The sequence below is a fragment of the Triticum urartu genome, chromosome 5A (genome assembly GCF_056163025.1).
Source record: "Triticum urartu cultivar PI428250 chromosome 5A, HENAU_Tu73, whole genome shotgun sequence".
NCBI lineage: Eukaryota > Viridiplantae > Streptophyta > Magnoliopsida > Poales > Poaceae > Triticum > Triticum urartu.
Window position 1 is genome coordinate 56,408,904 of NC_141877.1, and position 15,859 is coordinate 56,424,762.

The window sequence follows — 15,859 nt, forward strand, 5'->3', positions numbered from 1 at the left end:
CGTAAAACATGCAAACAACAATTAGAGGACGTCTAACTTGTTTTTGCAGGGTATGCTATGTGATGTGATATGGCCAAAAGGATGTGATGAATGATATATGTGATGTATGATTGATCATGTTCTTGTAATAGATGATCATGGAGCCCCAAGATGGAGATCAAAGGAGCTATATGATATTGGCCATATCATGTCACTATTATTTGATTGCATGTGATGTTTATCATGTTTATACATCTTATTTGCTTAGAACGACGGTAGTAAATAAGATGATCCCTTACAACAATTTCAAGAAGTGTTCTCCCCTAACTGTGCACCGTTGCTACAGTTCGTCGTTTCTAAGCACCACGTGTTAATCGGGTGTGATGGATCCTTACGTTCACATACAACGGGTGTAAGACAGTTTTACACATGCAAAAACACTTAGGGTTAACTTGACGAGCCTAGCATGTACAGACATGGCCTCGGAACACAGAAGACCGAAAGGTCGAGCATGAGTCGTATAGAAGATACGATCAACATGAAGATGTTCACCGACGTTGACTAGTCCGTCTCACGCACAGATCGGACACGGCCTAGTTGACTCGGATCATGTAATCACTTAGATGACTAGAGGGATGTCTATCTAAGTGGGAGTTCATAAGATGAACTTAATTATCCTGAACATAGTCAAAAAGGATTTTGCAAATTATGTCCTAGCTCGCGTTTTCAGTTCTACTGTTTAGATATGTTCCTAGAGAAAAAATTAGTTGAAAGTTGATAGTAGCAATTATGCGGACTAGGTCCGTAAACTGAGGATTGTCCTCATTGCTTCATAGAAGGCTTATGTCCTTAATGCACCGCTCAGTGTGCTGAACCTCGAACGTTGTCTGTGGATGTTGCGAACATCTGACATACACATTTTGATAACTACATGATAGTTCAGTTAAACGGTTTAGAGTTGAGGCACCAAAAACGTTTTGAAACGTCGCGAACCATATGAGATGTTTTGAGGGCTGAAATTGGGATTTCAAGCTCGTGCCCACGTCAAGAGGTATAAGACCTCCGACGGTTCTTCTAGCCTACAAACTAAGCACTCATCCAACCCGTTTGCTGGCCCCTAGCCCTCCGCCGCCGTCATCCGTGACCTCAATATTGAGGCTCGGGTCCCTATCCATACTGATAGCTTCAACACATTGTATTACGCGTGGAAGACCTACTTCAATCTTGTCTTCCGCGAGTACTATCTCACCGAGCATATCGATGGTTTCGTGGACAGCGCGTACATGCGCGACGACCCGGAGTGGTCCGCCATCGAGGCCACGATCATCCGTTGGTTCTATCAGACGGTCTCGAAGCACATCTTCCACACGGTCGTCGCCGAGGACGATGGCGCCTGCACCGTGTGGACCAAGATCAACGCGCTATTCACCTACAACAAACTCCAGCGCCTTGTTTTCTTGCAGCAGGAGTTCTTCGGCTGTCACCAGGACAACTCCACCATCGACGAGTACTGCATGAGGCTCAAGATGCTCGCCGACGAGCTTCGCGATATCGTTGCTAAGGTCTCTGACGACCTCATGATGAGCATCCTCACCGCCGGGCTCAATGAGAACTTCGACAACACGGCGTCCAACCTCACCCTGCTGTCGCAACCCACTTTCCAGCGCGTCGTCGCGTACCTCAAACTTGAGGAGCGCCGGATGATGAAGCTGAAGCAGCGGGTCCAGCACACCGCTCTCGCCGCCGGTACCACCCGCGGCGGCCCTGCTCCTCCGCCCGCCCCCCGCCAGCACCCGCCGGCTACTACCCGCTGCCGCCCGCTCCGCCCGCGCCCCCGGCGCCTCCCCAGCAGCCGCAAGGTGGCGGGGACCGGCGCAACCGGCGGGGTGGCGGGGGCCGCTGCCATCAGCAGCCGCAGCAGCAGCAGGCACAGGGCGCGCGGGGGGGGGGGGCACCCCACGTCTAGTAGTCGCCTTGGCCGTGGGCCGCTAGGCCGAACCCGTGGACGGGCGTCGTCTACGCCTATCACATGCCCGTCCCGCAGGCTCCTGCACCGGGTCTCCTTGGCTCCCATCCAACGGGCCACCAGGCGTTCGCCGCCCCCTATCAGCCCTACGGTGCCCCGCTCGTGCCGCCACCCCTCGGTGGCTATGGCGCGCCCGCCCAGGCGCCGCCCTATGGGGGCCAGCTGCCGCTGCCGTTGGCACCTGCACCGTGGGACCCTGCCCTCCTGGCCGTCCTCCACTCGGCGCCATCATCGAGCAACTATGGTGGCGGAGGCGACTGGTACATGGACTCGGGTGCTACTGCGCACATGACAACCCATTCCGGTAACCTTTCCTCCTCCACTCCAATTCACACCCCTACTCGTATCACCCTTGGCAACGGTTCCTCTTTACCCATCACCCATGTCGGTAGCACTAGTTTTCCTTCTAATTCTACACATATCACTATGTCTAATGTTCTCGTTTCACCTGATTTAGTCACTAACTTAGTCTCCGTTTGTTGTCTTACTCGTGAGAATCCTCTTACTGTGGAATTTGACGGTGTTGGTTTTTCTATGAAGGACGCCCGTACCCGGATGATGCTTCACCGATGTGATAGCCCTGACAAGCTTTACCCTGTGCACGCCAGCGCCTCCACTTCCACACCCGTCACCCTCTTCACCGGCGTCGATCTTTGGCATGCTCGCTTGGGCCACCCCAACCCCGCCATTTTGCGTCAGATTTTTAGGAGTTTTTCTTTCTCATGTACTAAGCTCGACGAGCATACTTGTAAGGCTTGTAATTTGGGCAAGCATGTTCGTTTTCCCTTTAGTGCGTCTACTTCAGTTTCCACTTTTCTGTTCCAGTTGATTCATAGTGATGTTTTGACGTCTCCCGTTGCGAGTAACACGAGCTATCTATACTATTTGATGATTTTAGATGATTATTCTCATTATGTGTGGACTTTTCCTCTTCGTCGTAAATCCGATGCTTTAGCCACACTCACCGTCTTTTATTTCTATGTCATCACTCAGTTCGGTCGCCCCATACTTGCACTCCAAACTGACAACAGAAAAGAGTTTGACAACGTCGCTCTTCGCTCACTTCTCGCCTCTCACGGCACCACCTTCCGTATGACTTGCCCCTACACTTCACAACAGAACGGCCGCGTCGAGCGCATTCTCCGCACTCTTAATGACTGCGTTTGCACGTTGCTTTTTCACGCTAACGTGCCCGCTCGGTTCTGGCCTGATGCCCTCGCCACCGCCTCTCTCTTAGTCAACATTCGTCCGTGTCGTCCTCGGTGAAACTAAGCTCCTTGCCACCTTCTTTTCGGTACACCACCGTCCTATGATGGTCTTCGCATCTTTGGGTGTCTTTGTTACCCTAGCACCGCGTCCACCACGCCACACAAACTTGCACCCCGTTCCGTCCCATGCATTTTCCTTGGCTACCCTCCCAACACCAAAGGTTACCAGTGCTATGATCCTGTCACTCATCGTGTGTACACCTCGAGGCACGTGTACTTCGTCGAGACGGTGTTCCCTTTTTTTTAGGTTCCTCCGGCCGTGGCTCCTTCGCCTCCGGCCCCCGCGCCACCTACCTGGCGCGATGCGTGGTGCCCCCCCGGCGGCCACCTCGGCTCGGCGCCTTCCGCCGCCCCTCCCGGGTTCTCGACTCCCTCACCCAAGGTTGAGTTCGATCGGGCCCTCGGGTCCCTGGCTCCCTCCCATGAGGTCGAGCCAGTAGGCACACCGCCTGTCCCCCGGGACGGCGCCGCCACTCCTGCAGCGGGCTCGACTTCGACTTCACCCGCCACCTCCTCCATTGCTGGCTTGGCTGGCGCCGTCGCGGCTCCTTCTACCGCGGGCCCTGCCCCTGACACCGCGGCCCCCGCCACTGTGGGCGCCCCCGTTGTGGCCACGACCCCCGCTGCCGCGGCGCCCGCTGCCCTTGCCGGCCCGGTCACCCGTGCCCGTGCAGGTGTGCATCGGCCGAGCACGTGCTACTCCTTCGACGAGTATGTGTGCGCTGCCTCGACTTCGACGCCATCACCCATCCCCACCTCCGCTCGTGCCACCCTTCGGGATCCCCATGGCTGGCTGCGATGCAGGAGGAGTTCGACGCCCTATAGCGCAACCGCACCTGGCATCTTGTTCCGCGACCCCTCCGTGCCAACATCATCTCTGGCAAGTGGGTGTTTCGCCACAAGACTCGCTCAGACAGTTCTCTCGAGCGCTACAAGGCTCGATGGGTGGTTCGTGGTTCTCGGCAACGCGCGGGCGTGGACTTCACCGACACCTTCGCCCTGGTTGTGAAACCGGGCACGATCCGTGCCGTCCTTCCGCTGGCGGTCTCGCGCGCCTGGCCTGTGCATCAGTTGGACGTTTCCAACACCTTCTTGCATGGTCATCTCGCCGAGCATGTGTTCTGTGAGCAGCCTACTGATTTCGTCGACGCCGAGCACCCGGACTTCGTGTGCTTGCTCTCCCGCTCTCTTTACGGGTTGAAGCAGGCGCCTCGTGCTTGGTACCAGCGTATCACAGTCTTCCTGCAGTCTCTGGGCTTTTGGTCCACTCGCTCCGATGCCTCACTCTTTGTGTATCATCAGGGAGCTGACACTGCATATCTGCTGCTCTACGTCGACGACATCATCCTCACGGCGTCCGCCCCCGATCTCCTTCAGTGGCTCACTGCTCGTCTTCGTGATGAGTTCGCCCTCAAGGACTTGGGGCCCCTGCACTATTTTCTCGGCATCGAGGTGATCCGCCGGGCTGACGGTTTCTTTCCGCATCAGCAGAAGTACGCCCACGAGCTTCTTGAGCGTGCCGGTATGCTTAACCGCAAGCCGGCGCCCACCCCCGTCGACACGAAGGCAAAGGTCTCTGCTCTGGAGGGGTCTCTCATGTCCGATGAAGCGTTTTATCGCTCTATCGTCGGTGCTTTACAGTACTTGACGCTCACTCGCCCGACCTGCAGTATGCTGTTCAGCATGTGTGCCTCCATATGCACGCCCCACGTGGCTCTCACTAGACTCTGGTGAAGCATATTCTCCTTACATACGCGGCACTATGTCCTTGGACTCACCCTGACGGCCTCCGCTTCCATCGATCTCGTGGCCTACTCGGATACCGACTGGGCTGGCTGCCCCGACATGCGACGCTCTACGTCAGGCTACTGCGTCTACCTTGGGCCCTCGTTTATCTCTTGGTCATCGGAGCGGCAGCCCACGGTCTCCCGTTCCAGCGCCGAGGCAGAGTATCGCGCCGTGGCCAATGCCGTGGCCGAATGCTCTTGGATACGTCAGCTGCTCCAGGAGTTGCTTTGTGATATTCACAAAGCCACTCTTGTCTACTGCGATAACGTCAGCGCGGTCTACCTCTCCGCCGACCCGGTGCACCATCGACGGACGAAGCATATTGAGCTCGATATTCACTTCGTGCACGAGTAGGTTGCCCTTTTACGTGTTCGGGTTCTCCACGTGCCGACGACGCAACAGTTTGCTGATGTGATGACTAAGGGATTGCCTACTCCCGTCTTCGAGGAGTTTCAGTCCAGTCTCTGTGTCTCCGGTGACGCTTCGACTGCGGGGGGATGTGTTGAGTATATACTTTGTATTGCACGTGTATTTGGAGTTGTGGCCCACCTCCTAGTCTTGTATAGTTGAGGTAGAGGCCTTCCCTTGTATTATATATATGCGTGCATCAGCACCCCATCAATAGATCATCGTATTACAAATTATCTATCTACAAGATGCTTTTCAGGAACCCTGCATCGAGAAGGCTTAGAGAGAGAGAGAGATGATTAGTTGGTTGGTGCCAAGGGGTAAATCATTAGGGGGGGAGTCGGAGAGATGATGCCCATGCTGATCTTCATTGGTCTGTAGCAGTGTGTCCTTGTTTTGGATAAGCTGGATGATTACACGGATGAGCCCTCCTTTTTCCCAGATCTCGTAGTAGGCGCGGGATATTTATGTGCACTTTTCGTTTAAAGAAATTCGGGTGGCACATGGAGCTGCAGATGTTGATTTTTCAATTCGTCAGCAGAAAAATGAGTATCTCGCAAAACAAAAGCAGAATCGTGAGCAGGAAGAGACATGCGCATGCATTGTCTTGCATTTCGCATGTACTGCACATTCTCTGTTTGTTGCATTTCTGCACCTTTTTTAGCTAGCTGTGTTAGAATTTAGATTTTTCTTTCTTTCTTTCTTTCTAGGCTTGGACCTGGGGCGTGCTTAAATGGTCCAGCATCAGCCGGCCCACCTCAGTCCAGGCCTAGCCTCCTCCCAAACCGAGCTTTCCGGTAATTCCCAGTCAGCATGGTTGCATCTCAGCTTTCCCTTCCATCTTCTTAATCTCCATGACCCAGCTTATATCCCTATGAACATCAACTTTGATCAATAAAGTCCCCGCAAAAAAACATTAATCAATAGAGTGTTGGCAAGCCCCTAAAAAAATCTTCAGATTTTTTATCCTGCCTGGTAAATTATTATTTATAAGTCGGTCAACAAAAAGTTGTCAAACGTATGGTCGAAACGGAAAAAAACTATATCACAGACTAATTCCTATTACAACCCATAAGGTAACAGTCGTCTAGTTATAAATTGGCTTTTTGCAAGGATTTCAATTCGTTCTACTGGACTTCTCTGGTGTCCGTACTATGATGTCGCGGCTTTTGCTCATGCTTGACCCGATACGTGGATAATTGCAAGAACGGATCACGGCAGGGAGACCGATCCTTCCCTCATATTAGCCCACTTTCTCCTTTTGCGGTTATTAGGGCATCTACAACGGTGCTATTTTAAGAATGCCATATCGGATAAATGATGAGGTGGAGAAAAGAAAACTTATAACAAAAAGTTTGTCTTCTCTTATTTAAGATAAGACAAGAGAAGATATCTTAGCACAATATGTGTCACCATATTTTTAGGAATAACTAGTTATGAAGATAAGGCTAAGAAATGATCCATTGTATACATTTTTTTTGTCATCTTTTAATTAGATGCAAGATCTAAGATAAGACCATCTTATCAATCATTGTAATTTTGTCATCTCTGCTCCCTCGTTTTCTGAGCCAAATTTTGACCAACTATATTATTAATAAAATATGGCTTATACATAATAGCAATATATATTCTTGGATTTGTATTGGAAAGAGGATTCCCATCATGTGATTTTTATGATATATACTTTATATTTAATTAGTCAAAAAAATTAGAAAAGGAGGATAACCCTCTGCTTTATTAATTATTCTCACAAGACCTTACGAAGTCATACAACAATAAAACTAAAGCCGCCGTCTAAGCAACAAACTGTCGCTACACCTATCCAGTTGATGAAGCGGCGCAGATAGCCTGGGCCTAATACCAAACAGATCGCAGCCAAGCCTAACATCTAAGACCTGAGACCCCAACCTAGCCACTTGACGGGTCTGGGACACACACTGGTCCGGCGTGCTCTCAAAGGCCGCCGTCGCCAACTGCCACCGCTCCATCTTCAGAACTGCACCGATGCATCAACCTTGCTCGGTCCAACTATCGTCGACGTCACCACGGCGCCCAACGGCACCTCCTCCCTGCGCGCAAACAGCTGTACACGTCGCGATCGCCACTAATACACCTCAGTGCCATGCTGCCACGTACCACCAGCCGACACAGCTTAAAGCCCTTGGAGGATCTGTCGTGCGTAGCACCTACCGACCAGGCATGACCAAGCGTAGCACCTGTCGGTCAGGCATGACTTGACATCTCCACCGAAGCTCCGTGCAAGACGAAGCCGCTCCACCTCCTGCCTCTGACTTCCAGCGCTGCTCCATAAAACGACGCTCCCAAGAGAGAAACGACACCGCAGTGCCACCATCGTCCGGTCTGGAACACCGGATCCTAGGGTTTCCCCTAGAGCAATACGAGTGGGTCAACGGAGGTCACATGACGATGCCTTCATCAAGGTAACGACGTGGAACGCTGCCATCGCCCGTCGTCGGCTCGGTTTTCACCGGCAACTACGTCTCCCCGACTCGCAGCTGGTGCCAGATGATGGATCCCAAGATCCGAACACCCAGCCTCAGGCCGACCACCTCTGACGGAAGAGATGACCACCACTGCCGGCTGCACCGGTCAGAACAGATCTGATCGGTGGTGCCGCTGATGAGACCACCAGGCCCTCCACGCCGCCGCCGTCGATCTGAAGACAGCATGCACGCCACCGTAGCCAAGCCGGCGGCCGCCAACCGCAGCCGCCGCCCGAAGGGCCATCCGCAGCGCCCGCAATCCTAGCCTCCGCCGCGCCAAGCCGTCACCGTCCGAGGACGGGCCGGCCTCCCGCCGCCTGCCGCCATCCGCCGCGCCGCAGATCCCAGATCGGTCGCGCCACCACACGCCTTGGGGTCCGCCCCACCCCAGAGACGCGTGAGAGAGGAGATCCCCCGCCACCGTCATCGGCCCCCGGGCTTAGCCCGGCGGCGTCTTCCGGCGGCGGCGGAGGGAGGGGAGGAGGGAGTTTGTGGCAGCGGCTAGGTTTCTGGCCGCCCGAGTCGCCCTAGGGGGGGGGCAAATTAATGGTCAAAGTTGTTCTGTATGATAAGGAGAAAACAATACATCATTTTTTTCCTTGTCCAGTTGCTAAGTTATTGTGCCATACGATTCATGTGGTTTCTAACCCGCGTCGCCTACTAGTTTATCAAATATGTTTGGCAACTCGTTGGGTGGGGTAGAGCCCAAGACCAAGGCACACATTCGTGTGGGAGCTAGTGCATTGCTTTGGGTTTTATGGAATTGTCGGGACGGTGGTACACAATGTTTTGCAGATTATCTACCGAGCTATAGGATGGTTCCATATATGGTCCTTATTACACCATGCGAAAGTGCGGAAGCTTATGACTATGGGTGCAACCAATAAGTGATGGTAGTACATGATACGTACAACTGGTTTGAATGGCAGTTCAACGACAGGCTATGTGTATAGACACATATTCCTATTTTTGCCGGTAGTGCTTTTTATTTTCTCTTTTGTACATGAGTACTTGAACTTCGTACTCTAATCGTAACAAAGTTAGCAGAACGAGAACAACAATATTCTTCAACAACATGATCGCATCTATTGGAGCACCTGGAGTCGCCCCCCGCGTGGGCGGCCGGGAGGCCCCCGGATCCCGTCCGCCGGCCCTCCCCCACTCCTCCTCCTCCTCCCTCGCTGCCGCCCAAGGGCGCAGCCAGGCGAAGCCTGGTTGTCGCCGGCGGCGGCGGGGACTCGGGCCCTCTCGCTCGCGTGGGGCTGGCACGGGCCGGCGCCCCCGGGCTGGAGCGGGGCGGCGGGCCGGACGCCACGACGGGTGGTGGCGGCGCCCCAGCGACTTCGCTTTCCTGCGGCAGGAGGCCTCGCGATCTGGTGCGTCGCGGTCGCCAGGGACGGCGGCGGCGTGACCGGATCGGGTCACGGCGGCGCGGCCGGATCTATGTCCAAGCATGGGCCTTGATCGCTGGTCTGCCGTCGGCACGGTGGCGGGTGCGACTCGTTGGCAGCTAGGCAGATCCGCCGGGATTCTACCCTTGTCTGATCCTTGACAGCGCGGGCATCTCCGGGGGAAACCCTAGATCTCCTTGGGATCGAGCGATGACGGCGATTTTGCGTCGTAGTCCCTCTTTAGGGCATCGTTTTGGAGTTTACTCCGGTTCAAGGGACCAGCGACGTCGGCGGTGCACGTCTGGCGGAGCAACTGCCGATGAAAATCGCGCCGACTACGGTCATGGCGGACGATGACGGCGTCTTAGATGTTGTTCCCTTGTCGAGGCATCGTCGTTGCAGTCTGCGTCATCAGGCTTGGGTTGTTCCGGGGGAAACCCTAGATCTGGATCTTCCGGATCGGAAGATGATGGCGTTTTATAGCTTTCCCTCCCGGGGGCATCGTTTTGGAGCAAGTGATGGCTAGGGGGATGGTGGAGCGGTACTTCATCTCACACATTGATGGCGGCGGAGATCGGCGGCATGGCGCTGTGGAGGCTCGGCGTCCGATGCGCGGAGATGGACTCGCGCAGGAGGAGGTAGCTGTCTGGCGTCATAGTGACGTCGATGGTAGAGTGGCCAGACAAGGTAGAAGCCTCAATATGATCTGAAGACGGACCTGTGAAAGATGGCGGCGACGACACACGAGTGCGTCTGACCAGATTGTGCCCCAGACCCGGTATGTGGCTCGGCTGGGACTTCCGGCTTTTGATGTTAGGCTTAGGTGAGTGGTTTGGGTAGTGGCCCAGCTAGTATCCCTTCATCATATGGATAGGAGTAGCGACATATGTTGCCAAGATGATGGATTCAGATATATTGTTTGTAATATTTTGTAAGGTCCTCGAGAATAATCAATAAAGTGGCCGTATGCATCTTCCAGATGCAGAGGCCGGAGGTCATCCTCTTTTTCTAAAAAAAAGATCTATTGGAGCACCTTTCCAACACGAGGGAGAAATGGATGTAAACCCTCATCAAATAGAGGATGATACCAGTAAGTCTCAATCCTCGTCAAATAGAGGATGACACCGTTGTGCATAAGGCTCATGCCACCTATTATACCATTGAAACCACATGATCCATATCTATTGGATCACCGTGTTAAATACTTCCACAACACGATCATATCTACTGGAGCACCCTTCCAACGAGGACAGGATATGGATCCAAATCTTCATCGAATAGAGGATGATACCAATATGCTTCCAGCACGGGCCACCTATTGTCCAGTTATAAGCAGATTCATGATGTAAGCTCATTTTTTTTTGGAAAAGGGGTGATTCCCCGGCCTCTGCATCAGAGAGATGCATACGGCCCTCTTATTAACCAAAAAAAGTAGTGTTAACATGGTTTCAAAGGTCTCCAAATAATAATAAAGTACAGACAGCTCACACAGAGCCAAAAAGGGGCTAGAAACACTAGCTAGCCGAGAAAAGACGCCACAACCGGCTGGCTAAAAAATAGATAGGAAATCTAAGTGCCTATCCTATTACATGACCGCCATCCAAACCGGTTGAAAATATCCCGAGCTACCATCTCCCATCGGAAAGACCCAGTAACCAAATGCTCCCTGGCCTCCGTCTGGGTGAGTGGCGACCACGAACGGATCAGTGCCGTAGTTCAGAATATGACCTGCAAAAAATGTATACATGATAGTCTGTTAAAAACCAAATCATTTCTGCAAGTCCAGATAGTCCACAGCAAAGCACAAACTCCAACCCGAATATGTCTCGCTAAGTTATGCTCAATTCCATTAAGCCATGCCCCAAATAACGCATAAACAGAATTCGGTGGATTGATACTAAAAGCAATGTGGATCGTCTGCCAAAGTACCTTGGCTAACGGGCAATAAAAAAAGAGATGTTTGATAGTCTCATCCCGATCACAGAAACTACACCTAGTAGGTCCTGTCCAATTACGCTTCATGGGGTTGTCCTTAGTTAAAATAACTTGTTTATGGACAAACCACATAAACACTTTTATTTTCAAAGGAACTTTGACATCCCAAACATGCTTGGACGTAGGGATGGAGTTTGAGTTAATAACATCAACATACATTGATTTAACCGTAAATACTCCAGATTTAGTCAGTTTCCAGCGTAATTCATCGTGTTGATGTGAAAGCTGGACTTCCATCAGTCTCCTAACTAGATGGAGCCATTGTTCCCAACGATTGCCCGCTAGCGTTCGTCGGAACTGAATATTAAGGGGGATCGATTGAAAGACCGGTGCAACGAACACCTCACGTCGTTGCGCAATACAGTATAACGACGGATATTGGATGGCCAAGGGTGTCTCGCCGAGCCAAGTATCCTTCCAGAAACGTGTACTCGTGCCGTTTCCAATAACAAACTTCGTCCTATTAAACAACGACTGTTTGACTTTCATCAAGCCTTTCCAGAAAGGCGAATCGGTCGGCCTGACAGTGACCTGGGACAAAGTTTTTGTCTGGAGGTACTTGCTGCGAAGGATTTGAGCCCACATAGCGTCATTCTCCAATGAGAGCTTCCACAGCCACTTGCTAAGAAGGCATTAAATACTTGGCCCTGAGAAAGAATAGGTAGAAGAATACCTATTTGTCTTCACTGCTGCTTCATCCATCATGTTCACGGGACAGCTCAATCCTCTGTTGTCCAACATATGTTTTAAATGTAAGTTCTCGTTGCATAACATAGATGGCATAACTAAGTTACCATGGAGACATAACCAGAAAGGAGAATACCTTTGCGATGGAAGATCAACCCCCTTTTAAGATATCCATAATTTTACTCCTTGGCAGGAAAGGGGTTTTGTCGGTATTATCATAAAAATTCATGCCAACAAGACTCCCATCAGCAGAACTAATAAGGGGACCTCCAATACCAACCTAGTATATGAAAATGCAAGACCGAGTTAGGTTACAGCCTTACAGGGAGAAGTTAAGCAATGCCGAAGACATATATAGCTGTTTACAATATGCGTTTTAATATACTAAATTAAGGAGAAATTTTAGATAGTTTATTCCTTTAAGAATAGTAAGGTCAGATAGATTCTGATGCAACAATATATAAAAATGAAAGAACAAATAATCACAAGTGTACCTTTTTAATTTTACAAGTGGACAACTGAAGGTCTCTGCAGTCAAGTTCACTTGGCTCCTCGCGAGGCTCGTCAGTCACTTCACCCGGCCAACAATAATCCCTCATCAGCATCACGCCCTATAGCTACTACTTCTTTAAATGGCTTTTGTACTGTAAAGAAAATATTTTCCGGACGAGCAGAAAGGAAATGCCTTTCAACGCTGATGATAGCAATGTTATAATTTAAATGATACAATTGCAATGTCCCATTGGCGCGCTGATTCGGTGGGAGAAATACCTCAATCTGCAAGGACACAATGACAGAGTGAGCCCTATTAACCATAATGTAACTTAAAAGCCAAGAAAAAACGATTAGGAGCACCAACCCTCATGTTCTCATCAATCTTGTCTTCACCATCGCGAGATCTAACCAAACTGGCCGAAGTCAAAATGACCGAGCGCGCGCGCACACGCTTGCGTTTGCGCGTGCACTCGTGCCAGCTTATAAGCAAGCCCGTGCATGCAAAGAACATATTTTTTCCTACACATCATAACTATAAATCATCATCAGTTGGTGAGGATCAGATACTAGTAGCAGTAGGAAAAAGTAGTCAGCAACACATCATATAACTGTGAGATCACCTTTGAATGAAACAACAGAGACAACACGCCGGGACATATTTGTGAAAACGTTCTTAGGGAGGCCATGCCAGACATACTCTGCAGAGCGCCAACAGAGATTGTGCCTTCCCAAGCAGTTACTTCACCAAAATCATCTTCAAATGTGTTAAGCAATTTCCCGTCCACTGGTCAAAGGAACATGTAAATACAAGTTGATATCGAAACCATAGCTATAATTAGTTGTACAATTGGAGAAAAAAAAGTCAGCAAATATCGACAGCAACGGACTGCTTACTTTCGAGCATGAGTGGTGGCGGTGTGGGATAGCCGACGGATTTGAGCCAGTTGATTGTTCTCATAAACCCTGATGCAACGGGGTGATCAATGTCCACACAATTACTTTTCTGGTACAATGCTTAATAGGTAGGAGTAACATTCAGTGTTTTTGCAGATGATTCACACCTGAAGGCACTACGCTGTATACACCTGAAGGCAATGAATATTTATGTCTGTTGCTTTTGGTACCACCACTTGAGCTAGTACCTAAAATGGAGACGATGAAAAACATATTTTGCAGTTGTGAAGTATGAGAAGGAAAGATATCTATGTTATCAGTTTCAGAAATGACAAAAATGATATGCAAAAATACAAGAAGAGCTCACCTGCATCATCTGAATCCTCTCCTTCCCTGTAACACAGCAAAACAGGCATACACGAACTCAGGCATGGAAAACATACGTGAGTATCCCAAAATGCATTAAGTGTTGACGGAGCGACGGCAGCGGCACGGCCCATGTTTCAGACGCGTCATGATCATGGCGATGGATCATCCCAAGAAAGTCGCCATTAGAATCAACAAGCAGCCCTCCAAGTTGCCAATTATAGCCGCACGGAGAGTACCACTGCCCTGTGGTTGACCTTGGCTCCATCTTGTATCGAGGATTTGTGGCCTCTTGATTGTAACGCTATCCCTGAGTAATAAAACTCCTTTACTTCGCAAAAAAAAAGTAGTTTTTTTTAGAATCTAATAATAGTGTATAGCTCAGCTTCGATGTTGGTTTGGAGGGCCCGAAGATGCGTTGTTTCGGGCGTGGAAAAAAATATCCAATGTGGGCGGGTGCGGCACTGGGCGAATTCTATTTGGCGCTCTAAGCGCCTGTTAATGTGTATTCTGCAAATGGGTGCGCGCTGGGCCGGCCCATATAGTAGTTTTACAAACACAAAAATGGCGCGGGAAAGGGGTTTTGAATCGACAACCAATTCGTGAAAAGAGCTTCATTCCAGCCACCAGGCTACACCTCGCTGGTTGACTGATTGTTCTCTTTTTCTCTTGTTCTTTAGTTCGTTTTTTTGAACTTTTTTTCTTATCTTTTTCTGTTTCTTCCTTTTGTTTTTCTTTAATGCGCGCTTTCAAAATTCGTGAACCTCTTTTCCAATTTGATGAACTCTTTTTGAATTCAAGATTTTTTTCAAATTCAATGAACTTTTTTTAAAATTGATGAAGTATTTTTCAACTTCAATGAACTTTTTTCAAATTTGATGAAGAATTTTCAAATTTGATGAGATCCTTTTCAAATCTGATGCACCTTTTCAAGTTCAGTGAACTTTTTCAAATTTGATGAATTTCTTCAAATCTATGAGCTTTTTCCAAACTCATGGTCGTTTTTCATTGTTGTGAATTTTTAAAAAATTAGTCCACTTTTTTTCCCATTTCATGAACTTTTATTTCTGAATTCATGAACTTATTTGAATACAAGAACCTTTTTTACATTGGCCAACTTTTGTATGCATGTTCATCAACTTTCCAAATTTGTTCACATTTTTTTCCATACATTCATGCTTTTCATTAATGTTTTCAAATAATTCAAAAATCTAAGCAAGGGACTATACAATATGTAGCGCTGCTACGCTGATCAACTCGTGTGGAAGTGAATCACTAACAGCCAATAAGGACGCATTTGGTTGATTGCATTAAGCCCAACCAAGTCCGAGCGGGATGTTTTAGAATTGTTTGGTTACCTAGGTCACATGAAAAAATTGACCCGTACGAAACTCAAAGCACCTCTCAACGTGCTACGGAGGAACACTCAAATCGGTTGTTTCTACTGGATCAGGCTGAGGCGAGCCCTCTTGGAGCGCACATGATGGGCTGTCTTGCATGAGAGCATGCGAGCAGTATACACTGTGTACATTGTTTCTTCTTCCATCTCCAGTCAGCTCCTTCTCTAATCTCTTTTCTTAGGTCTTTTTTAATACACACAACGATGCATCAATTTAAGATAAGCTCTACATGAAAAAGATGCGCATCGATATTATGGTTTTATTTTTGTGATCTATTCATAGTTTCGTCGACCGTAAATGTTTAATTTTGTGTTCATGTTTGAAGCTATTTTTGATGAATTTTGTCAAATTCTTCGCGCACGGTCGACCGTTTGAATTCTTCTTTGATCAGTAGCTTTACCTTACAGTTTCGCACAACTTTCGTGTTGGACATTTTCTGTTTCGACAATCGTAGATGATTAAATCCGACATCGTCCTTGTGAAGTATATACGCATATGTGTGATTTGTGTTAATGACACTCCTTAAGCTCGATCTCCTCTCCTCTATCCTGCTACACATGCGTCACCGCCGGCGTCACTCCTCTCAGCCTCCTTTCCCGCGTGCTGTTACACTAGCGCCACCGCCTCCTCTCGGCCTCCTTTCTCATGTCCTGCTACA

At 49.6% G+C, this 15,859-nt stretch overlaps 1 pseudogene; it reads right to left on the bottom strand.

The window, feature by feature from the left end:
• Positions 1-10,588: 10,588 nt before the first annotated feature.
• On the bottom strand, positions 10,589-14,069 carry LOC147967999 (uncharacterized; annotated as a pseudogene).
• Positions 14,070-15,859: the final 1,790 nt, after the last annotated feature.